The following is a 25,458-nucleotide window of genomic DNA, read 5'->3' as shown; positions in this document are numbered from 1 at the left end:
GGGAACGTGGCTCAGTGGTAGGGTACTTGCCACGCATGTGTGAAGCCCCAGATGCAATCCCTAAAACCACACGCTCTCCTGAGCACCATGTGTGGAATCTCCCCCAAGCTCCGCTGGGTATGGCCCCCAAACCCAAACCAAACAAAAAGGACCTAGTTACTATTAGTTTGATTGATTGATTGATAGATACCCAACCTTATTGAGGAAAAGACTGAAGATCATGTTGAGACAAAAGGAGACCTTAGTTCGAACTGGGAATTGAAATGCCTCTCTGCCTAGTCCCCAGGTGTGGCCACATCCTTATGTTCCCAGGAATCGCTTTATAAATGCCTTTGACTTTTCCCGCCAACCAGGTTGATAGTCCCTTCTGTGCCACCCCTGGGTGCTGAGAAAATTCTCCTGGAAGATGGCTCTCATAATTGGGCAAGTTTATTTCTTTTCTATTTGAGTTTTGGGGCCACACCTGGAGGTGTTTAGAGCCTGTTCCTGACTCAGAGCTTGGGGACTTCTCCTGGCTCTGCTTTGGAGACCATAAGGTGTCAGGTATGAAACTCAGGCCTCCCACATGTGATGTAGATGCATGCATGCAGAAATGTGGGCCATCTCCCCATATCTTTTTTATATTTTCTTTCTGGGCCATTTCCAGCAGTACTCCTGGGTCTATGCTCAGGAATCACTCCTGGAAGGGCTCCAGGGACTGTGTGGGTTGCCAGGAATCACACCCTGCTCAGTCATGAGCAAGACAAGAGCCCTACCTGCTGTCCTATCTCTCTGGCCACTCCCCTCCAATCTTTAGGTTCACGTCTATGATCACTCTGAGGGCAGGACCACAATTTATTTATATTTTGCATCACGTCGCTGTCACAGCCCTTCCACTCAGCAGGATAAAGAAGAAAGGTAAAGGTAAAGGTAAAGGCCCTCCCGTTGATCGTCGATTTGCTCGAGCGGGCCCAGTAACGTCTCCATTGGAGACTTTGTTGTTACTGTGTCTGGCATATCGAATACTCTCGGTAGCTTGCCGGGCTCTCCGAGAGGGGCAGAGGAATCGAACTCGGGTCGGCCATGTTAGCCGCGTGCAAGGCGAACGCCCTACCCGCTGTGCTATCGCTCCAGATGGAGAGTATTACTGAGCACACTGAGTTTTGGTTTTTGTTTGTTTGGAGACCACACACCACAGTGCCTGGAGATCTCTCTCTACTCTGTGCTTGGGTGCATTCCTGGTGGTGCTCAGGACCATGCAGTTTTGGGAGATGAAATCTGGGCCTATATACAAAGCCTATTCCGAGTCCTTTGAGCCATCTCTCTGGCCCCTGCACTCAATTAAGGATGTGCCTCACCTCCCTAGATCCCTCCTGTACTGTGTGCACCCACTAGCGCCTCCACAGGGCCAGGAGACTGCGGGGCTCCAGCACACTGGCTTCCCCTGCTGTGGTTCTGCTGGGGTTAAGGCTGAGGTTTCTAATCACTCCCGGGAGGTCTTATTACCTGTTGATTAGGTCCTTTTGGGATCATATCAACCGACAACAATAATAAACGGTCCTTCCTTGGAACTTGTAATGACCTTGTCTGCCCTGAGCTTGGGGGCTGGGAATCTCAGGCCACTTGAGGGAAGTTTTCCTAGATTTGGGGGTGATGATGGGAACCAATTTTGGGGGCAACAGAGATTTTTACCCAGCCCAAGGTGCCTCCACTGTTACAGGACAAGGGACCCCCTGCCTGAGGACCCTGCTCAGCAACCCCAGTGCCCCGGGGATGATCTGGGTGACTCTTCCACAGTACTCAAGAATTTCTGGAGACTCTAAGCTACGTTTTTCCAACCTTTTCCCTCACGGAAGTGAGCATGTGTGTGAACAAATAAGTGTAGGTTTCATGTTTTTATTTCAAAAACACAATCATGTTAAATATTTGTTACCTGCAAATTGCTTCTTATTTCCTCCCTGGCCTCCCTTAACAATCTTTCTTGGACACCTTTGTATTTTGGCATATGAAGATTTACCTCAACTTGGTGAAGAGCTTCTAGTTATCCAGGGTAGGAACAAAGCAAAACACACACAACCATTCTCTTGTTGTTGACCATTTTGACCGTCTCCAATTTCCTGGTATTGCAAATAAAGTAGCCTTCAACACCCCTATCCATTTTCTCATGTCCTTGAGGAAGAATTTCTGTAGAGTGTGTTTAAAGAGTCAGTCGTGCCTATAAGCAAGGCCCGAGAATGTAGCTCAGCAGTACAATAGTTGACTTGAATACATGAGTGTCCAGGTCTCATGCCTGGGAGGGGATAGAGGGTAGTGGAGATGGTCATACTGGCAGAGTCAGCCTTGATATCTGAGCGGTTCTTTCTGTGATCCCTGGGTAGGATAATTTTATTTACTTTAGACAACTTAATTGTAATAAAATGTAGTTTGGTCCTGGAGTTACATGCAACAGTGCTTAGGGGATACTCTTGGCTCTGTGCTTGGGGTTCACTCCTGGTAGTGCTTTGAGGACCATCAGTTGTGCTGGAAATCAAACCAGGTTGGTAGAGTGCAAGGCAACTGCTTTACCCACAGTATTAGCTCTCCAGCCCCATCTGGGTGATATTTTACTTAGAATTTTCCTGCATGACCTTGCATTTAATTATAATTAAAAATGGATAATTCAAACCTAAGGGGAAAAAACAGAATAATTCAAAGGATTTCCACATACCCTTTATCCAGATTCAGCAATATAATTCTTTATATTTGTCCCCCTTTTAAAAGTGTTCTTTCCCTCTCTCTATGTTTATATCTGTGTGGTTCAATACAGTTGGCACTCACTGGCTGCATGTTACTATTTAAATTTAAATGGAATAAATGAATAATTTAATTCCTTGGTTGCATTAGCCATATTTCAAGTGCTCTTGGCTCCCATAGTATCAGAGTAGATATAGAACATTTCCACCATGGTGGAAAGTTTCACAAGAAAGTTCTAAGCTATAGGAATGCCTAATTTTTGAGCCACTAGGGAGAAACTTGAAAGAATCATATGTATTTCACCACACGCTTCCTAAGAATATACTCTTACCTGATCCCAGTTCAATGACCTAAATAATAAAATGTGACATTGATAGGAAATGATCTAATCTACCGACCACTTTTGAATTTCAATCCTAAGAATTTTCTTCACAGCTATGATTTTTTTCTTAGGCCCTGAATCAAATCCAGGATCAGAAATTATATTTACTTGTTATGTTTCTTTACATGATTTCATTTCAAGAATTGGGTATTTCAGCCTGGGCTGACACTTTAGGAGTAGAGTGCTTGCTTGGAATGTGTGAGGCCTTGGGTTTGATCCCAATCATCACAGGACCAAGAAAATCCCAGAGTCGTTCATGGTTTCAAAGATCTTGAGAAGCCCAGCACCTGGAGCAAGGCTTAGAATGGATCAATGATTGGGAAAATAAATCATCGAATTTCTGAACTTCTGCTTAATGCCTTTATTCTAATGATCATCTTTCCTCTTTCTTTCCTGATATCAAAACAGAAAAGAGCTACATAAAAAAAATGTTTTTTACTACATAAAAAACATTTCAGAAATGTTATTTTCTAAAAGGCAGCAAAGAAAAGGGTATGACAGGTTGCATTGTAGACAGCCCCCATCTCCAAAATACATTTCAGCAGGTGGATCACTAGAAAAAGATTTCTTTCTTTCTTTTTGCCTTTTTGAGTCATACTTAATGATGCTCAGGGATTAATCCTAGCTCCACACTCAGGAATTATTCCCTCCACACTCAGGAATTATTCCCGGCAGTGCTTGGGGGACTATATGGGATACCAGGGATCGAACTCTGGTTGGCTATGTGCAAGGCAAACACCTTGCCACTGTACTATCACTTCAGCCCTGAAAAGTTTTTTTCTCCTGGCTGTTCTCGAGGCTACTCTCAGAGGGATGCTTGTGGGGTCACTCCCAGTGTTGTTTGGGGAACCATGTGGTGCCAGGGATAATCCCGTGCTCTTGTATGCAAAGTACACACTCTAGTCATTGGAGTCAACTCCTGAACCCCAGAAAAAGATCATCTTTGCCCATCATCTCACTGCCATGCTTTATCATGGATACACAGGCTCAAGAGTCTCTGGGAGGAAAGAGGGAAACACAACCTCATGAGGTCACTCACACATTCTAAACCCTAGCCACACTTGCTGTTTCATTCTGTGCTAGGAATGCTCTTGTCCTTCCATTTTTATAGTTGGGGAAACTGAGGCTTGGAGGTTCATCGTGTCTGTGCCAGGCCTCACAGGCATCAAGCAGCCAGTGGCAAAGCTGGGACTCAGTCCTTCTAGACCCCAAAGCACACTGACTGTCCTTCCAGGAACCACATCAGGAAGACCCCCAAGTGTGTTGGCAGTTTTTGAGCCTGAGATGGCAGGTGGTTGGCGGCATATCATTGTCCCTTTTCACCATTTTTAAGGATAAACTGGGGGGGGGGAATGGGGTAACACCGTAGAGATGTTTGACAAAATTCTCTCCAGAGCACTCCATTTCTCTCTGCTCTCATCACCCAGGGTATCCCCATCTCAAGTGAGGGAAACAGGAGAAGGAACAGCGTTTGGGAAGAAGAGAAGGGTGAGCTCACCAGGTAAAGAGAGGCAGAGGAGACAAGGGGAGCAAATCAAACAGAAAATAAGAGAAAATGGGCAAAGAGTTCAGGGAAGCAATGAGCTCTGGGGTGCTGGCCCAGAAATGAAAAGGGTGATAACAGCCGGGTGGGAAGGTGATTAAGAAGGAGGACAGCACAGGGAGCAGAGGAGAGAGGGGAGACACCCACGCAGCTTCTCAGTACAATTGCTCCAGGCCTTCCTTAAAGCATCCTGAAGTGTTCACAAATATTCCCACTGAAGTCCAGGTATGCCAGAGGTGGCAGGGATGTAAGGGGAGAGTGAGGGACACTGGGGGCTCCACTGAAATCCAGACTAGCACATTTATATAAATTTGCCAATAGTGACTTACTTGTAGGCCTTTTCCTAGGATAAGCAGGGCTGGGAGAAGGGAAATCAATTGCCCAGAAGCAGAGTGATAGGACACTTGCCTTGCACATGGCTGACCTGGGTTTGATCCCCAGCACCACATATGGTCCCCCAAGCCCTCCCAGGAGGGCACAGAGCACAGAGCCAGCAAGGAGTAAGCCATGAGCACAGCTCGGTGTGGCTCAAAAAACCAAAAGGGGGAAAAACCAACCAACAACTCAAAAACCTAGAGGCAGAAGGAGAGTTTGGACCAGAACGTGTAAGATACTCCTAACATATGGACGCGCAGATGTGGGTGACACGTGGGAGGTCTTTATTGTATGTCCTATTTTTGTACCAGTGGATGTAGATTGAGTATCTATCAAAGCTTAATTTGGCAAAACAACTCACAATGTTGCAGTGAGTTGGCTACTTCTGGTAGTTTTTGGTAGACTATCAGGAGAGGTTAAAAGCAGCCTGTTTGCAGCTGGAAACGGGTGGAGAAACTACGGCTTTGCTAAGAGAGCTTACTTCTATTATTCAACTATTTCAGAAGCTGGACAGTCCTGACCTAAGCCAGGCAGAGCCATTTCTATTTCAAAGCAAGAGAAACACCCACAGAAGCAGAAGGGCCAAGAGCTGCCAGGAGATGAGGTTGGGATATGAAGCACTCACGCCCTTTGCAAAGTTGTCTCCATCTAAGGCGTGAAGAAATTCAAACAGTCTCTTTGTCCAAGGCTATTGCTTTTATAGCCTTCAAAGCAAAGGCTAAAATGAAGGCAGAGGCCATTAACTTGGGTCTAAACTCAGGGCAGGGCTTTCAAATTCTGGGTGTGGCCCATTAGGGGGTTGTAAAATCATTTTGGTGGATTGTTGGCAGCTTGTCTTTGCTTTCTTCTTCAGTTTGAACCCCACCCCCACCTTTGACATAATAGACTAGGAAACACCAGTGTGTCCCTCCTACCCAGAGAGGCAACAGCATGGCCTGGAACTTGTGATTTGGTTATAGTAAATACACATTAGCACGCATGTGTGCACAATTATATCCTGGGTCATGAAGTCAAGTTCATTTCTTATTATGAGTCATGGCCCAAATGTCTGAAGGCTAGTAATCTAGGCAGATAAAGCATTGAGGTTTTTGGTGGAAAAAAAAAAAAACAGGAAATTTCAGACTTAAAATGCACAACCAAACAAAACCTCTGACCAGGGTTACGCCCCAGGGGAGCTGTCTAGAGACAAAGAATGAAACCCCCATGCACATTTCAAGGCTCAAGAAACTCCACCTGAGTGTTGAGTTGTCTCTGATGGCTCAGATCTCAGAACTAACCTGAGGTTGACAATTCCAACCCCTCACACATGCACTAGATGATTGTACACCATGAAAGCAGTTTGATCCCCAGAGTATGACCCCCTCGCCATATGAGAACAGGAGACTTCCAGTAACCCCAGGGTTGCTCATGGAGGATAAACATTTAGAGTCTTGTTAGCATACACTGGATACAAGAAGTTTCTGCCAGCAGAGAGAACTTTGTTACACCCATCTGATAGGCCCTATGTCCCATCCCCCCCAGAATTCTGATGCTATACTTCCTGTTCCTTATCTAGCACTGGGTGTTTTATTGGCAGGGAGAATGTCCATAGCTTATTGTTCATCCAAGGCTATTGCACCACAAGGAGCCTTCCCTAACTTCAAAGGATATCAGTTCCCGTGTTTCTCACTCAAATTGCAAGGTTTTCTGTATCGATCCGGGACTTGCTATGGGGACTTCTGGGGAAGACGGGTGTGGACGAAGGTGCCTGAAAGGCAAACCAGGCTTCACAGTTACCAGTTGCTGCCCCATACCCATGATCTTGTCCCCAATTTCATAGCACCCAGATTTTCTTAGTTGTATTTTTTTTGAGGGGGTGGGCCACACTCTGTGGTGTTCTGGGGCTACTCTGGGTTCTGTGTCACTTCTAGCAGTGGCAGCGCTCAGGGATTGAACTGTCATGAGCAGCAATCAAGGCAAGCACCTTAACCCCTTCCTGCCTCTCCAGCCCTGAGCCTGGGCGCCAATCCTAGTGTCCCTGGTCACAGCTATTCCTGCAGCGAAAAAGTGGCCATGGAGGCCTGAGAGGTCTGCCAGGGCCATGTCAGACTGACACTTGCCAGGATATGACAGAAACAGTCTCCACCATCCAACTGGCAACATACACCCCTGAGACTCCCTGGGGATCAGCTTCTAGATGAGATGGATGCTAGGGAGGATGCTAGGGCAGGGAGGAAGAGGAGCTTTTCCGATTTTGTGACATTCTTGGACATCTGATCCAACCCACTCTGAGGATGGTCCAGCCTCTGGGCCGCCCTGGTGAGCCAGGATGCCCCGGACTGTCAATCTGCAGGTTGGTTTCTGTTATTCATACTTAATGCACTCTAGTCTCTGCTCTGTCAAGCCTCTGCCTCTTGGATGTGAACTTGCTGAGCTGCTGTCGTGGGCTTTGAGGAAGTAACAACCTGTCCTTGAGGGTTTAGAGACCCCACCCACAACTGCCCCGGAAAAAGTCTGTGCTCATAAGCTATGAGGGTCTCACCCTCTAAGAGCACTCAAGGCTCATATGATTATCACTTGTCTGCCCCTTTACCTGGGCTTCCTTCTATCAACTGTCTTATGTCCTAGCAATTTTAAACTGGATGTGTCCAAGCCCCATACTCCTGTATGTGCCTCTGTGCATGCTGTCACTCCCCCCGCCTTGAATGCCCTCTCCCCTGGCATTGCTTTGTTTCATATCTACTCATCCTTTGAGACCTGGGCTTGCTTATCCTGTCAGCCAGCGGTCAAACGCAGCTCTCAAACTCATGCAGTGTAGCTCGTGAGGGGTGAGGAAGTAAGGGATTAAATTTCACATTTGATTTCATTTAAATTAATTTAAATGGAAAAATTTAAATGGCGGCCATATAAAATATGTTCCTATTAAACATAAATTTATGTCCTCGGGAGAATGACATTTTATTTCCTTGAAATGTTGGTATCCAAATTGAGATATGCTCTCTCTCTCTAGTATATAGGCTGGGTTTGAAAGAGAGCGCAAGTTTTAAAAGAGGGGGGCTGGTTGGTGAGATGGCTCCACGTGCTGGGACACATGCAGAAGGTTCAGATTCACCTCTGGCACTGCACATAGCTCATGAAGCATCTCTAGGAGTGAAAGCCCTGAGCACTGAGCCAGGAGTTATCCCTGAGCACTTCTGGGTAGGATCCCAAACACTACCACCCCCTCAAAAAAAAAAGCCCAAAGTAAAATATCTCATTAATAACTTCTGATATTGGTCTGTACTACAATGTTATTATCTTCAATTTTTAAAAATTAAATATCCATGAGATAGACATAGCTGTTCATGACTGGGTTTCAGTCATACAGTGATCCAACACCCATCCCTCCACCAGTGTAGTGTACAATTCCCACTAACAATGTCCCTGTTTCCCTCCCCCATTCCCCAAACATCCCAACCCCCACCCTCCAGCCTGCCTTTATGGCAGGCACTTTTCTTCTCTCTCTCTCTCTCTCTCTCTCTCTCTCTCTCTCTCTCTCTCTCTCTCTCTCTCTCTCTCTCTCCCCTTTTGTGCATTATGGTTTAGCAGTACAGATACTAAGAGGTTATCGTGTTAGTTTAGGGCATTTGGTATTTTTATTGGGAAGGTAAGGTTGAAGTAGCTCTTTTAACTGGGTGGCAGCTTTGGGATGTGAATGTGACTGCTGAGACTTCAGGAAGTACAGGGAGGTGGGGGGAGGTAGCCCAACCTGACCCCCCCAAAAAACCTGGAGATTTCAGTCACAAAACCCGCATACCCGTATTTTAAGCAGATTATATCTCCATGAGGTTCATCCTGAGACAGTGGAGTTTGGCTGGGGGCACGGAGGCAATTTTGGATTGTGGAAGCAAGTGGCTGCCAGGGGCTCTGCTTGGGTGAGCACCAGGATGACCTACCCCCTCTGTTTTACCCTGGTCTGTTCAGCCTTGCACGGGTCTGAGAGTAACTGCAGCTTTCGATTTCTTTTGAGCTTTATATATGGGTCTCTAAAGCAAGGCTGGTAGAAGAGCTTACATGGTGGTGCTGGAGTTGGTTCGTGGGGGTGACTGCCAGTGATTCCAGGAGGATAGGGAAGTGAGGAGAGGTAGCCCATCCTGACCCTGAGAAAGCCTAAATTGTTATTAAATAAACTAGGTTGAATGAAATATATATATATATATATATATATATATATATATATATATATAGCAATAGCACAGCGGTAGGGCGTTTGCCTTGCACACAGCTGACCTGAGCTGACCCTGGTTGGATTCCTCTGCCCCTCTAGGAGAGCCTGGCAAGCTACTGAGAGTATCGCACCTGCAAGACAGAGCCTGGCAAGCTACTTGTGACATAGTCGATATGCCAAAAACAGTAACAAGAAGTCTCACAATAAAGAGGTGCCCACTCGAGCAAATCAATGAACAATGGGAGGATAGTGCTACAGTGCTATATATATATATATTTTTTTTTAATGTGGCTTCTGGATAGCTTAATGTGGACTTTATGCTTTATCTACTGGACAATGCTGGGCTCAGTATGATCACACTGTCTCATTAGAAAGTTTGGGGAAGCTTCCTGCTTCTTGGCAAGTCCCCTGACTCCGAGACCACCTCCTCACATAGACCTCACCTCATGGACTGGCATTGTTTCTCCCTGAACTTGTCTCCACACCCCTCCCCACTACCAGACTGCACACTCTCAGGGCAGAGAGCAGTTTCTATCTCCACAGCCCGTCCAGAACTCAGGGAACACTAAGAACATACTATGTGCTGTGAGCAGCTAATTACGATGCTTCCTTGTCTGCAAGGTATTTTATTTTATTTTAATTTATTTTTGCTTTTTGGGCCACACCCAGCAATGCACAGGGGTTACTCCTGGTTCATGCACTCAGGAATTACTCTTGGCTATACTTGGGGGACCATATGGGATGCTGGGAATAGAACCCGGGTCAGGCCACGTGCAAGGCAAACGCCCTACCCGCTGTGCTATCGCTCCAGCCCCTCCCAAGTATTTTAAAAGACTTATTATTATTATATTTGGTTTTTAGATCACATTGGACAGTGCTCAGAGCTTACTGTGGTAGTGCTTAGGGAACTGAATATGCAGTGCTGGGGACTGACTCAGAGTCACCTGCATGCAAGAAAAGTTCTTTAACCCCGTACTATCTCTCTGACCCACCACAACTACTTTTTAATATTCTGTCTCAGGGCTTCCTGGGTGGAAGTTTCTAGGTTACTGTGCACAATGCACAACCTTGGAGGATTTACAGGGACACCCCAAAAGCAAACCTTCTGGTTCATTCTAGAATCCTGCTTCTAAGAGGCCACCACGTGGGTACAGAATAGAAGTGAGCAGACCAAGCTAAGTTCCAAGAGGAGTGGAGGAATAAAGAAACGAGGAATGCAGGCCAGCAGGAAGCAAGGTGTGTCCTCGGTCTCTGAGCACTGGGAGCTGAGAGCAGCTGTCCAGCAGGTAGGCACTTGGGCCAGGAAGGAGAAGGCGGCTTGCTGGGGGGAGCCACGGGGAAAAGTTATGATGTTTGACCAGGGAGAAAAGACAGATCTTTTGATGAATTGTGCTGGAGCCTCATTCACTGTATCATTGTATCACTGTCATCCCGTTGTTCATCGATTTGCTCAAGCAGGCACCAGTAACATCTCTATTTGCCCCAGCCCTGATATTTTACAGCCTCTCCTTACTCATCTTTCCCAACGGTGCTGTATTGAAGGCTCCTTCAGGGTCAGGGGAATGAGACCCGTTATTGTTACTGTTGGAGCCTCATTAAAAAAATTCCACTCCATCTGCTGTGTTTGAAGAGATACCCCTCTGAGAACTGTGTTGGGCGTGTGGTGGAGAGAATCAGGGTGGGTGGGAGAAGACTGTCCCATGCCCAGATGGACCCTACCCACCTCCGACAGCCAGGACCTGCGCTCGCTGCTTCTCTGACTAGGCTTTTGAGCACACAGATATAAAGTGGTCAAGGCAAAGATCATTCCGGGAAGGAGGCAGACAGGAAACACACCCATGTGAGCACAGTTTTTTGTAGCTTCTCCTTCCAAGATGAGGCATGGTTTTGGTTTGTCCTTGAATCTGGGTGATATCTATTGTTTTAGACCTGAGGTTCCCAGATGTATTTAGTTTACCACCCCCTTTCCAGAAAAAAAATGAGTCAGTGCTCCCTAATCTATCTTCTTTTAGCCAACAATCAGAAGCACCCCCTGCTATTGTATCTCTTACTGCCCCCTGATGGTTCTGGCACCCCCAGGCGGTGCTGGTCTCCTTCACTTTGGGAAATACTGCTTGAGGCATTCTGACGGAATGGAAGCTTGAAAAGTGCTTATACACTGTGCATTAATCACTCTTTTCTTTGTGGGGGGGGGAGAGCATCTTGGTGAGGGGTCAGAGAGATAGAAGAACAAGTAATAAGATGCTTTCCTTACACAGACCTGACCCGGGTTCGATCCCCAGCACTGCACAGGGTTCCCCAAGCCCTGCCAGGAGTCATCCCCCAGTGCAGAGCCTGGAGCAGGCCTGAGCACTGCTGAGTGTGGGCACCTCCCTGCCCCCAAAAGACGTCTAGGTGAGTGCCAGAGAGAGCTCAATGTGCTGAGCATGTGCTTTGCATGCAGGAGACTAGGTTCAATCCCCAGCACCACAGGGTCCCCCGAGCACAAACAGGAACAAACAAAGAGTCAGGAGTCTCCCCTGGGCACCACTGGGTGGGACCTCACACACAAAAAAGTTTGGGTGAGCTTGTTCGATACCAGAAACATGCGGACTGATCATCTATTGAGCTCCACTTCATGGCCTCCAACATATGCGAGATGTTCTTCTTCTTAATAATAATATTCACAATATTAATTATATTGTTATTACAAGAAGAGGAAACATTTCATGGAGTTGACCATGCTGAATACTTTAGGTACGTTCATGTGTTTACCCCTCCCCACTATCTTATCTACTGTGGGAGCCTTGGAGGGCAGAGAGAATTTAGATAACTCAACGGAGGCCACATAGTTAGGAAATAGTGGAGCTAAGATCTGAACAGAGTTCAGAGGCGGTGGAGCGTGGGGTGGGGGTGGGGCGGCTTTGGGGGATCCAGCGTTTGTTTTTGAGTGCAGAGTTGGAACACTCTTGCGGAGGAAGAAGCAGGAAGTCAGGGGGGGTGGGACAGACCCTGGGTTTTGTGCTGGGACACAGCATGAGGCAGGCGGTGGAGAGAGCTGAGGAACAGAGCTCTGAGGATGGAATGACAGGTAGAAGGAGCCAAGACAGGCAGGCAAGGGGCAATCAGGAGCTGTCTGAGAGCCAGGCAACCCCGGCAAGGCAGCGGGAAAGCCCATGTGCGTGTGGGTGAAACCGAAAAGCAGGAAAGAGCCGGCAGAGGAGCCCAGCCATGGTCCAGGCACCCGGGCATGAGGGTGTGGACTGGGATGGTGGTGCCTGAGATGGGAGGCAGGCAGGACCCTGGCCTTGCTCTGCAAGGGATGACTCCCTTGGAATATGGGTGTTTCGGGGAGAGGGGGCTGGAGAAAGAGAAACAGTAGAGGATGCAGGAAATGGGAATGAGGCTCTTGGATGTATTTTTCATCCACCCATGGCGTCCGTTTTGGCAAAAAAACAAATAAATGTCCCCCCACCATCCCCTTGTAGCTTGTCTGTCTTCTGGCTGTCACACAGAAGCCACGAAGTGGTGCCACCCCCCACCCACATGCTTCATTGCAAAATAGCAATGGGTTTTGCAATGTCAGTTCCTAACACATGCATTGGTGAGCCCAGAACAGGGATGGGGGTGGATGCCAGCGCTGCCCCCTGAGGTGGTGAGAGATCAGGGCTGCGAGGTTTTGTGAGCTGAGCTGTGGAGAAGCTGCAAGGAGGGTCGGTTGCCCGGAGACCAGGCAGCTTCCCTGCCGCCCCGACTAGCCTGTGGGTCCGGGTGCATCTCATTAAAAGGCGAGAGGGACAGCTGGCTGGCACGTGCTCTGAAGTGGGGCTTTCAATGTCCCAGGTCGGGGTGTCGTGTTTGTAAGTGGCACTTACAGCCGACAAGGGAAAAAGGAAAAGGGGAGAGGGAGAAAGGCTGCTGAGTTGATCGCGATTATTCTGATTTCAACTGAGCCAACAGAGATGGAGAGAGATGGGTGGGCAGCGCCTCCTTGAAATCCACCTGAAATGAATTAGCCCCCAGTAAAAGTAGGTGTTTATCTCAAGTCATTGCCTCAAATAGCCGGCTACCTGTTGGAAGAGGGGTCTGATCGATGCAAACCGGAGCAGCCGTGCGTGAGCTGTTACACAGCGGTTAGTATTGATCAGAGCTAAAGGCTGCCGATAGGAATGTGGAGCGAGCTGACAGGCAGAGAAGAGGGAAGGAGGAAACAGCCTTTGCTGGTGGCAGCCGTACAGAGAAAAGCCGATAAAAAGTCAATTCCACTTAACGGAATGGCTGCTAACTAAATATTTGGGGGGTCCGAGCTTCTAGGTAGCACTGCAGCGTCTCTGTTGGGGAACTGAGCCATCAAGTGAGAGCTGGGCATTGACAGGCAAGGTGGCAGGGCGCTGGGGATGGATGAGGAGCAGGAGTGGGTAGGGAGGGTCTCATGCTGCAGGGCGAGGTGGGTGGTTTCCGTCCGGCCCCGGCTAACCAGGAGAGTCACGGGGTACTGCAGGAGATGGACAAGAGCTGCAACTTCAAACCCTGAGGCGTTCCTCTAAACCTAGGGCTGTTGGAACCGGCCAGAGGAAGATGATGTGATGGTGAGAGAAGCAGAGCAGAGGGGTTCAGATGGGCGTGGATGCGGCAGGAAGGGGCTGGCATCGATCAAGAACTTGTTTTCCTGAACTTCTATGCACTTGGCTTTCCTTGGGGGAGGGACACACCCAGTGAGGCAAGGGCCTGCTCCTGGCTCTGCTCCCAGGGATCACCTGGGTGGTGCTTGGGAGACCCATATGTAGCGGTGGGGATCCAACCCTGGGTGGGCTGATACAAGGCAAGCGCCCTGCCGCTGTTCTGTCTCTCTATCCCTTTCTTGAATAAAGGGTCACCAAAGAACTTGTGGTCAGTGACACGTGGGTCCCTCCAGGTTGGGCATTTCTCTGAGTTGGGCAAATACCCAACTCTCCTGCTCTCTGCATGGTGTGGAGGTCACGGGCATTTGTGTGGATCAGAGCAAAATCCTAAGAAAGCTAACACCAGTGTCGTGGTTCTGTGGTGTTGTGGGTTTTGGGTGGTGAGGAATAAAATCCAAATGTCACACTGCTTATATCACAGATCTATTCTGTTCATCACCTAGCACCAGTGAGATGATTGCTGACATAGGAGGCTGCCTGGTATAAGGCCCCGTGTCTACCTGTGATGAGGGGTTGGCCTATTTAGCCCCATTGCTTTCTGCATCCAAATCTGTCCTGAGAAATGGCTTATCTACAAAACTTGGATAATAACATAGCTGTTATTATCCATGGGGCAGCTATACTCTTTCTCATTTTTGGGGGGAGAGTGGAGTGTCACTTCTCGTGGTGCTCAGTGGACCATGCGGTACTGGGGATTGAACCTGGGTCTCTCCACACCAAGCATGTTCTCCAGACTATTGAACTATCTCTGCAGCTCTGCTCTCTCACTTTTGGAACTTTGTTTTTGTCGTTGGGTTGTTTACAGGCCAAACTTGGAGGTGCTTGGGAGACTATTTGTGATGCCGGGGATTGAACCCAGGTTGGCTGTGTGCAAAGCAAGCACCCTACTTGCTGAACTATTGCTTCAGCCTCTCTCTCTTTCTCTCCGCCCTCCCCCCACACCCCAGAACATACATACACCTGGCTGTGCCCTGGACATGCTCCTAGCTCTTTACACAGGGATTACTTCTGTTGGTGCTCAGGGGACCCAATACAGGGATCAAACTCAGGTTGGCTGCACTCACGGCAAGTGCCTAAAACCTGACAACTCACCAGCCCTCTCATTTGTTTTTAGTATATAATAGTTTGGTTTTCAGACTCTGTACTTTGTGATTTCACGTATATACACACATACTATACATAACACACACATAATAGATCCATTACTATCATCTGCTTATTTAACCTTCTCAGCAGTCACAGGAGGTCAGTCTTACATGAGGAACATGTCAGAGATGAAGACACCAGGGCTGGAGTATTATGTTTCTCTACCTTTCCCAGGGTGCTCTGGAGCAATAGCACAGCGGGTAGGGCGTTTGCCTTACATGTGACCAACCCGGCTGACCTGGGTTCGATTCCTCCACCCCTCTTGGAGAGCCTGGCAAGCTACTGAGAGTATCTCGCCCACATGGCAGAGCCTGGCAAGCTACCCATGACGTATTCAATATGCCATACACAGTAACAAGTCTCACAATGGAGACATTACTGGGCCTGCTCGAGCAAATCGACGAACAACGGGAGGACAGTGACAGTGACAGTGACCTTTCCAAGAGGTTGCAGAGCTAGAGTGAAGAGGGAGCTAGGATGAAGGCAGGGAAGCTAGGATGGAGGGGAGCTAGGACGGAGGGAGGAACTAGGATGGAGGGGGGAGCTAGGATGGAGGGGGAGCTCAAACCAGGACTCTTTGGGCTCTTGTTTCCCCATGAAGCTGGTGTCCTCCCTCTTCCAGAGTTAACCAGAAGTCCTGGGGCCAGACTTTCGCGGAGTACCAGGTCTGCAGCAGGTCAGAACCCACACCCTTGTTAGAGCGCATTGATGATTTTTCTGAGTAGCTGCCTTGCTCGAAGGGCGCTGGGGGGGACAGACGGGGGGGGGGGGACGGGGGTGTCTCACCCGGAAATTCCTAAGGGAAGTTTGAGAAATTCGGAAGGCAGCAGGAGGGGCCCCCACCTTGGCTGCACTGATGTTCACCCAGAGAGAGGGGCGACAGGACAGAGGGAGGACAGACAGATCTCCGCCCCCGGGCGCCCCTGCTGGAGGGCCAGGGTCCTCCTGAGAAGTGCAGAAGTGGCCCTGAGCTAAGTCCTGGCCCTGCGGCTCTGGACTAGCCTCGCCCGGACTCTCAGCAGATGACCAGAGCTGTTCCCAAGATGGGGTCGGCCCTTCCTTTCAGGCTCTGTTGGCAGAGAAGGCTGGAGAGGTACCTCCCTGGCCCCAGTTGCAATGACTTATTATTTGTTTTTTAATGGGTTTTTGGGCTACACTAGGCAGTGCTCTGGTTTTGCTTCTGGCTCTGCACCCTAAGATCACTCCTGGTAGGGCTCATGGGACCAAAAGGGGTCCCTTCCCAGCTGCAATTTACTGGGCCCCCACTGGACAGCTCCTCCCCACTCTGCAGGGAACAGGAAGAGCACTCTTATCCCCTATACCACATCATGGGAGGTCCAGAGCCTGTGAGATGAGGGTCTTCCCTCTGAACCCGCATACTTGGTGCCAGTACCAAGCTCTGGACCTCCCACGCTCCCATATCCTGCCCAAGAGGATCACTCGGACCCCCTGTGATTGCAGGGGACATAGAATCTCAAAGCAGGTGAATGGCTTCTCGTAACTGTTCCAGTTTTATCGGTGTCCTCGGAGACCAGCTCACAACTTGCTGAATAGCGGCCCTTGGACACTCATTTATTTAGCGGGCAGTCTTTGCTGTGGATCCAATGCTAGATGCATTGCACTGACTGCTAATTCAAAGTACTGATGTGTGCTTGAACCCCTATGCGCGCGCGCACACACACACACACACACACACACACACTCACACACACACACACACACACCATCCCTCTTCTCTGGCTCCTCAAACAACACTTGGGTGTGTGCCGAGGGGCGTGTGCTCAGGCTATTTTGAGTCTCCGTACTTAACGCTTAGCAACTTTAATAAACTTCATTCCTTTAGGTAGAAGACTTAATATTTTAAGTATGGTTTTAATTACCCTCCTCCTCATGGTTGAAAGCAAAACCAGGAAAACAGAGGTGGGGGGCGGGGCGGGGAACCGAACCCATCCCATGGCCAGTGGCTGGACTCTGTGTGAGAACAAGGGCCAGGCAGCCGGAGGCGGGTTGGCGTGCTCCTTCCTCGGACACCTCAGGCGCGTCACCCTTTGGGCTTCCGATGTGTTGCCTCTTTTCTCTGGCACCGCTGTAAACATTCCTCTTTGGGCCTTCCCAGAAATGTGTCTTATGGAAGGGATTAGCTATTTGTGCGTTTAGAGCACAGAAGGTAAACTGCTCTAACCTAACCCACATAATTAAAGTGGAAAATTTCTGGAGGAGGGAAAAAGAAAAACATCAGGGAAAATACCATGTTTGGGAGAGGAGCGGCCGTAGGCGGGTCCCGGGAGAGCTCTCTGTCGGCGGGCACTGCGGGAGGAGCCCCAGCCACCCAGCCCGCCTTTCCTCACCCCAGTCTCCTCCCTCCTGGAGATGAGAAGCAGCTTGAGGGAGGGACATAGGGGTGGAGCAAGGAGTTTTTTTTTTTTAACCATGCCTTATTTGTTAATTTACCTATTTTTGGGAGGGGGAGGTTGGCACTACTGGTGAGGTTCAGGGAGCCCTGAGGCACTAGGGCTCAAACCCAGGACCTCTGAATGTAGGACGTGCATGTTTCTCTCTGAGCCCCACAGCTGGACCTGCTAGCATTTTTATATTTATTTAATATTTTTTAGGCTGTGCTTGGGGCTTACTTCTGGTTCTGTGCTCATGGATCACTCCTGGAAGTGCTCAGGGAGCCAAACAGGGTGGTAGGGATCAACCCGGGTTGGCTGCGTGCAAGGCAAGCGTCTTGCCTGCTGCAACTCTGTTTCTGCCCCCGACCCCCAACATTTGAAAACATCGCATTCGTTCCTTTTGCAAGGTGAAGTATACAAGGAGGAAAAGACAGAACAAAATACAACAGCACTCTTACAGTTCTAATAAATCTGGCTGACAGAACACAAAACCAATTTGTGGAGCTGATTTTGGAAACTCAATAAAGGAAAGCACAGAGGCCAGGAGGCGGTGGAAGCACTGGAGAGGCGTGTACTTTGCAAGTGTCTTGGGTCCATCAACAGCACCACACCTTCCCCCCAGCCACTGCCAGATGTGGCCCCCAACACCAAAAGAGAAAAAAAAAAAGAAAATGAGGAACTCTGTTTGCCCCACCAAGTGTAGTCCTCTCTAAAGCTGTCACCATTAACTTTTTTTGCAACTCAACTCCCTCCTTCAATTCAGAGAAACTATCCTGCCCAGGGGTATAGCAGCACTGAACCCCCACCCCCCAACTCCCCACCGCCCCTCAACCTCTTTCCCATGTACCAGCTCATGTGGCTGATGTTTCAGCAATATGGGTCCCCTCTGCACACAGAGCCATTGGCTCTAGATAGTTAGTCATTTCCCCTCTTCCCTGGCCTTCGCTGCCATGGTTGCAATGATGGATGTGGCCTGTAATCACTCTGCCTTGATGCTCACCACGGCACCAAGGAACTGCCCGTGAGCACGCTTGCCAACAGTGTCAGCATATTCCAGCTACAGTGTTGGTGAGCCACTCATGGCCACCGTGCTTGCTGGGGTGTTGTACTCTTGATTGGTGCTGCAGCAGAGAGGTTGGACTGTGCTAAGAGCATGCTGGTGGTGCTCAGAAGACATGACTCAGGTGTACAAGGCAAGTGCTTTCAGCCACTGAGTCATCTCCTGGGCTCCTCAAGGATATTCGGATTTAAGCAAAAGAAAGTTCCCCCTGGCATGTCCATTCTGGGTCTAGAATAGGAATGCTTGGGCCCAATTCAGTTTCTAGCCTTTGTTGGTCCTATTGAATCTCTGGGGGTCTGGATTTCTTTCTCTGTAAGGTGGGAAAGTAGCAATGAGCTGGACTTTGAGGGCACATTTGAGGGCCTTTTGGTCTAGCTAAGATCAACGTGATTTTTTTTTGGGGGGTGGCACACCTGACTGTGCTCAGGGCTTACTCCTGGCTCCATGCTCAGAGGTCTCTCCTGGTGGTGCTGGGGGACCATATGGGGCACCAGGGATTGAACTGGGTTGGCCACATGCAAGGCAAATGCTCTACCTGCTGATACTCTCGCTCCAGCCCTTGACCAACGCAATTTTAAGAGGGGAGCCCAGAGAGAAACTTCTAGCCTGAAGATGCTTAGGGTAACAACGGCTGATAGAGCAAGAGGGTGGGCTGGTGGAAGAGGTGGGGGAAGAAGCAAAGGGGAGGGAATCACAGGAGTTGCCTAGAATGTGATTCTGCCAGGGGCTAAAGCGAGATCTTGATTTCCTCTGTGGTTTGCCATATTGCCTAGAAATTGCCAGAAGCCACAAGAATTTCTTGAGCTTGAAACTCAACCCTCCCCTTTCCCCCAACAAGTTGTCTCTCCTAGAGTACAGAGATGGGGATTCCCGGCTGGGACCCCCTCTCTCCTGAGTTTGTGGTGAGTCTTCATCTTGGTGTGTTTTTACATCTTGGTGTGTTATATCCTCACAGAGAGGCTATTTTATTATTGACTGTGAGTTAAAAATGATAGGGGGTGGGGTGGCGTGTTGACCTTAGATTTAGTGGTGATCTCAAATGTGCCTCCCAGGGAACGAATTCTAGTGTCAGTGAAACTGCATTCACTTGGCGTCCCAGGCACAGAGGTTGGAGCCAAGGGAATGAGCTGTGCCATGATCACTTCAGGGCACATATAGCAGGTCTGGGGGATGCACAGAAACAGCCCTCTTCTCTTGTGACTTCCACACCTGCCAGTTCAGGGTGAGGTAGGCACCAACGACGCCCTCAATGATGTCTTTGGTTTGCCTCTTTTATGATCCAGCTGACCTCAGTGGCCACAATGGCACAAAGAAACAATATCACAGAGGCATCCCGTCCCCCACCCCTTTACAAGGGATGCAGTGTGGGTTTTTTTTTAATAGGTCACACCTATTTGTGCTCAGGGTTTACTCTGGGCTCTGCACTCAGTGATCATTGCTGGTGGGCTTGGGGGACCAGGTAGGGCACCAGAGTTGGAATCCAGGTTGGACATGTGCAAGGCAGGTGCCCTACTGGCTTCCTATCATTCTGGTCCCTGAACAGCAGTCTTTTAGAAGACAAAATGCCAGGAATGCTGAAGGGTAATAGCATTAAATCACTAAAAAACTATATGATAACATAGCCAGAAAATCTTGAAAATTGGTTCAAAATTGGCTTTCCATCTTTGACAAATATTTTCTATGCATGGAGCCAGCCCCAGCTCAGAAGACTTCATGATTGTAAGCATTTGCTTAGTTTTGCAGATGTACAGTTCATTCACCAAACTGCAAGTTACAAAGAGAAGCAGAGAGAACGGGTGAAACAGGGCTGGGGGCTTGATTCAGTGAAAGAGCACGTGCACTGCACACATGAAGCCCCAGGTTCAATCTGCTCAGGCAGCAGTCGCAGCAAAAACAAGAAAAGATTGCCACTGACAAATTTTTTTTTAAATTTTTTTTGGGGGGGGGGGGGCGTTGAGGGCACTGGATAGAATGGGAGATAAAGTACAAATTTTCCTCGATAGGTGGGAATTCATATCAAAATTTACCCTTATCTGAGACACAAAGTTGAACTTTATAATAGAAATCATCTACCTCATGCTTCAAAACATGTTATTTTAGTTCTCCACCACTTCTCTCTCAGATGATTTGCAAACTTAGGGTCTATGTGGCAGGGAGAAAGGTTTATTTGGTTTACATGTGGTGTTGGTATTTGTGTCCAAGGGTCAACATTCAAAATTTGAACTATTTTGAGTCAAACATGTATATTTATAGCTTCTCTAGAAAAACAGAAAGCTCTGGCTTCTCTGCCTGAGAATCGTCAGGTGGAATTGAAGAGCAGCTGCCCCTGGGGGTCAGTGGGGTCAGTGTGTTTGCCCCACTCCACACCTCTCCCTATTGCCTTATACTCCACCTACTTCATTCCTTATATTACATTCCATGTTGATTCCGAGTACCATCTCTTTTTTTGGTGGCGGGTGGTGGGGAGGTCACAGCCGATGGTGCCCAGGGATCACTACTGGTGGGTCTAGGAGGACCATATATGGTGACAGGATTGAACCTTTGCCAGGGTGCAAAGAAAACACCCTACCCACTGAACTGTCTCTCCAGCCCCCAAGTACCATTTGCCATTTCTGTATTATTTGTGTTCCTTTTTTAGGAAAAACTCCCCCCACCCCCCCAACCCTGCCCGGATCCTCTTCTCTCTTCTTATTTATTCCATAGTTGAAAGAGTTCTCTGGGACCCTATTCTTGGCTACTTCTAGGATTCAACTCTCAGAACTTTGAGTGACGCAAATTTTACAGTCAGAATCTTTGGATTCCGAAAATGATCAGCCCAAACTCTCCAAGCAGTTTTGGGATGGATGGAATTGATGCTTCTCTCTGCTTCTTCAGTGGATTCTAGAGTACTAACTGGTTTTCATACTTGTGTAGCAAAAGATCTTGGAGCAGCCTAAACCTCCTGCCCACTAGATAATTCGGTTGCTTAACAAACCATAACCACTCTAATTACAGAGCAAACATGAGCAGTAAATGGTCTGAAAATGGTTTTACTGTTTTCTGTTGGGAAAGTTCACATGTAGGAACATTATAGAACAGTTTTAGAAATTTCCTTATCATCCATTCCAAATATAAAAATTACAGTATGTGAATATTCCAGCTGTTCTACATTTTCAAATCTCAGAACTAATGAGGCTGGAATCAACTTTATTGACATCTAGTCCAGAGGAAGTTCAGCAAGGCACCGGGATGAGGTGACTGGTGGGCCCATGAAGCCCCTTGCCTCCCTTTCTCTGCTTGGAAGTTACTGCCAGCTCAGCCTCTCCTGGGTCACACTGTTACAGCCTCAAGGACAATAAGGCCAGGTCTGGGACAATGCGGTCTGGGAGATGGAATCTGAGCACGAGACAGACACTGAGGTTCCGCACTTGGTCATAAAATCGTTCTGGGCGTTTTCATGCCAGCCTTCAGCCAACTACAATCTCCTGTTTGCCTTCTAAGGAGATTAAGACTGGACATGTTATTTTGTTTCCGTTTTCGTTTATTTGAAGGTTTTATGATGTCTTCGTTGAGCGGCTCAGGGGACTTGCAGATAAACACACTGCTTTTAAAAATGGTCAGTAGTTTCTAGTGATTCTTTTTAGGTGGGTGCCATGGATCTCTGGGTAGATTAGGTTCCTTGAAATGATGATTTAAACAGGAATGGTGGTCTCAAAGCAATAACAGAGGTTGCATGATGCAAATGAAAAAAATGAGGGTATCCAGAGAATTTGCCTGAAGGCTCCCAGAGTTCGGTTATGGCAAAGTGATCAAAAAAAAAAAAATCCCAAACAAACCCACATTCTGGTTTAAAACTCTTTGTTATTTATTTTATTCCTCTTCATTTATTCTTCTTTCTTCTCCCCTTGATTTTTTTTGGTGGTGGGGGTGGGGGTGTTTGCTGTAGTGATCACAGATCCCACACGTTTTGTTGTGGTGCGCACTGGAACTTGCACACGTGATTTTGGGACCTGCATCTGTGGTTGTGGTGGTACATGTGTCTGTAATGCTGGTACACGTGACTGTGGTACTAGTACATGACTGTGGTATTGTACACATGATTGTGGTATTGTATATGTGACTTTGGTATTGTACACATGGTTGTGGCACTGGCCCAGGAGCAGAATGCTCACTTCCCAGGGTACAGTGCTCACATGCTCTTTTTTTTTGCTTTTTCGGTTACACCTGGTGATATTCAGGAGTCACTCCTGGCTCTGCACTCAGGAATCATTACTGGTGGTGCTCAGGGGACCATATGGGAAGCTGGGAATCGAACCTGGGTCGGCCATGTACAAGGAAAATGCCCTACCCGCTGTGCTATTGTTCCAGCCCCTCACATGCTCTTGATCACACCTGTGACAGTGTTCCATGGGCCCTCTTCTCCCCTTTTTTCTCCTCCTCTCCTCTCTCCTCCTCTTCTCCACTTCCCTCTTCTCCTATCCTCTCCCCAGCATTCCTGCCACACCTGCTGTGCTCGGGGATCACTCCTGGCACTGTTTGGGGAACCATTTTGTAGTGCCTGGGATTAAACTGGGAGTAGCACAGCGGTAGGGCATTTGCCTTGCACGCAGCCAACATGGCTGACCCGAGTTCGATTCCTCCACCCCTCTCGGAGAGCCCGGCAAGCTACCGAGAGTATCTCGCCCGCATGGCAGAGCCTGGCAAGCTCCCCGTGACGTATTCGATATGCCAAACACAGTAACAACAAAGTTTCCAATGGAGATGTTACTGGGCCCGCTCGAGCAAATCGATGATCAACGGGAGGGCCTTTTTACCTTAGTCATGTGCAGGTCAAGGACCCGAGATGCTGTACAACTGTTCCCGAACCCAGACACTCACAACCCCCAACACTTAAATAAATCTTTTTAATTGTTTGGGAAACAGAGCTGAGAACTTCTTGAGTGCTGGGATGTCTGAGAGCTGGATTATAATCTGGCAGTTAGGGGAGATGTTTGGCCCCAGACCACCCAGTTCACCCACATGCTGTGGAGCAGGCTCCCTCCTGAAGTCTAGGGGTTGGGGATTACCCCAGTCTATGAGCAAACGCCTCAATGCAGGGCTCCCCTGTCATGGCAACTTTCCGTACAGCCCCTGAAGGGAGAGTCACACCTGCCTTGCCTGCCCCAGGCATCCTCAGACCATATGATTGTCCTCTTCCTCCTCCCTGTCCTTCTCAGCAGGCATGGGATGCCTCAGAATATCCTCCCACGAGGCCTCTCCACTGGGGTTTTTGGTCATTGGTCCACAGGTGTGAAGCAGCAGAACCCACTGCTCTGTATCCCCGTGTCTCCTCTTCGCAGAGAGCAGCCAGGAAACAGCTCCCTGTGGACCAGCTCAGTGACTGGAGCCCACTGAGCAAGGGAAATTCTTCACCGAATCCAACTCACTGCCTCCAGCGGAGGGACCCACCCCTGGGTTTCCAGTAAACGGCTCTGCAGCCCAGTGACGAGAAGGCCAGACACTGAGGACAGGTCTGGAAGCGTGTCTAAGTCCCTGCTCCTGGCCCTGTCTCCTTGCTGTGTAGAAGGAGCCTTTCGAAGCGGAGACTCTCAGTTGGTGTCTGTGCACGACTGCTGGGAACTGGGACAAAGGTCAAGCTTGCCACAGCCTGAGCAACTGTCCCCCCCATCCTCAGCTCTTCAGGGGCATCCAGACCTGGTCACAGGCCACCAGGCAGCACTTCTTCGCACTGCCAGTGGGACAGCGTCGCCCTGTGTGTGCTGATGGACTCCTCCTTGTCCCTTGGATGTTTCCTGTATTCTCCCCTCTCCCCTTCCCTTTCTCTTAACCCACTGAGTGACAGAAACGCCATGCTGACCACTTCATCAACCAATGACCTTGTTCCTCTGGCCTTCTGCCCCTCGTGCTCTCCTGGGCATGTGGCCTCCTGTTATATGTCCCTGTGAAAGGTCAGGACCTTGGCGCCACTCACACAGGGCATGTTTTCATTGTGATGCAGAGGTCTCAGGTCTGTCAGCTTTGCATTGGACCCTCTTTGAGAGCTGCATGCCGTGATGAGCTCTTGCCCTTGAAACACAGGGAGGGCTCTGGAATGGCCACTGCAAAGCAGGTCCACTCCTTGAGCAAGAACCTTTTCATGGCTCTGTCCCCTCACTGGCTGCTCTCTTCCCCCCTCCCCACCCCCCGAGAGAAAATGCTCCTCAGTGGCAGTCTGGCGAAGGAACAAGGCCAGGCGGACACAGCACATGTAGAATACCAGATGTGTCATGGGCATTGGGGGTGGGTGAGGCACGGAAACCATGGTGAGTTCGCACATTGCTCCCACTTCTTGTGGATGTGGGGGTGAAAGATGGAATGGATGGCCACTGTCTGTGCTAACTTGGAGCAGGCGTAGGATAAAGCATTTTCTACACATTAGCCATCTAGTCCCCTCACTGTCCCTATGACCTGGATTCTGCCAATGAACTCAGTTTTTTTTTTCTTTTTGGGTCATACCCGGTGATGCTCAGGGGTTACTCCTGGCTCATGCACTCAGGAATTACTCCTGGCCATGCTCGGGAGACCATATGGGATGCTGGGAATCGAACCCGGGTAGGGCCGTGTGCAAGGCAAACGCCCTACCCGCTGTGCTATCACTCCAGCCCCTGAACCCGCTTTTTTGAGGGGGGGTCACACCCAGAAATACACAGGGGTTACTCCTGGCTCTGCACTCGGGAATTACTCCTGGCAGTGCTTGGGAGACCATATGGGATGCTAGGAATTGAACTCATGTTGGCCGTGTGCAAGGCAAATGGCCTACGCACTGTGCTATTGCTCCAGCCCCTGAACCCACTTTATGGGTTGAAAAACTGAGGTTCACAAAAGGTCTGTGACTTTCCCAGAGGGTCACAGCAGAAGGGTGGGGGGACACTAAATGATCTCGCTGTTCCTACGCTGCCAGGCCACAGTGATTCTGCCACGGTGCCATGGAATCTCTTCCTTGGGCTTTTAGGTGGTGCTTCTGGAAAAGCTTGGTGCAATT

The 25,458-nt window shown here is 49.0% G+C and overlaps 1 long non-coding RNA gene across 1 annotated transcript in view; it reads right to left on the bottom strand.

The window, feature by feature from the left end:
• LOC130044068 (uncharacterized) overlaps window positions 1-25,458 on the bottom strand; it is a 188,267-nt gene that overhangs the window by 9,571 nt on the left and 153,238 nt on the right. The window lies entirely within an intron of this gene.

This window comes from Sorex fumeus, unplaced genomic scaffold (assembly GCF_029834395.1).
Source record: "Sorex fumeus unplaced genomic scaffold, SorFum_2.1 ptg000122l, whole genome shotgun sequence".
Taxonomy (NCBI): Eukaryota; Metazoa; Chordata; class Mammalia; order Eulipotyphla; family Soricidae; genus Sorex; species Sorex fumeus.
Note: the sequence above shows the minus strand (reverse complement) of the source record. Positions and strands in the feature narration are given on the sequence as shown.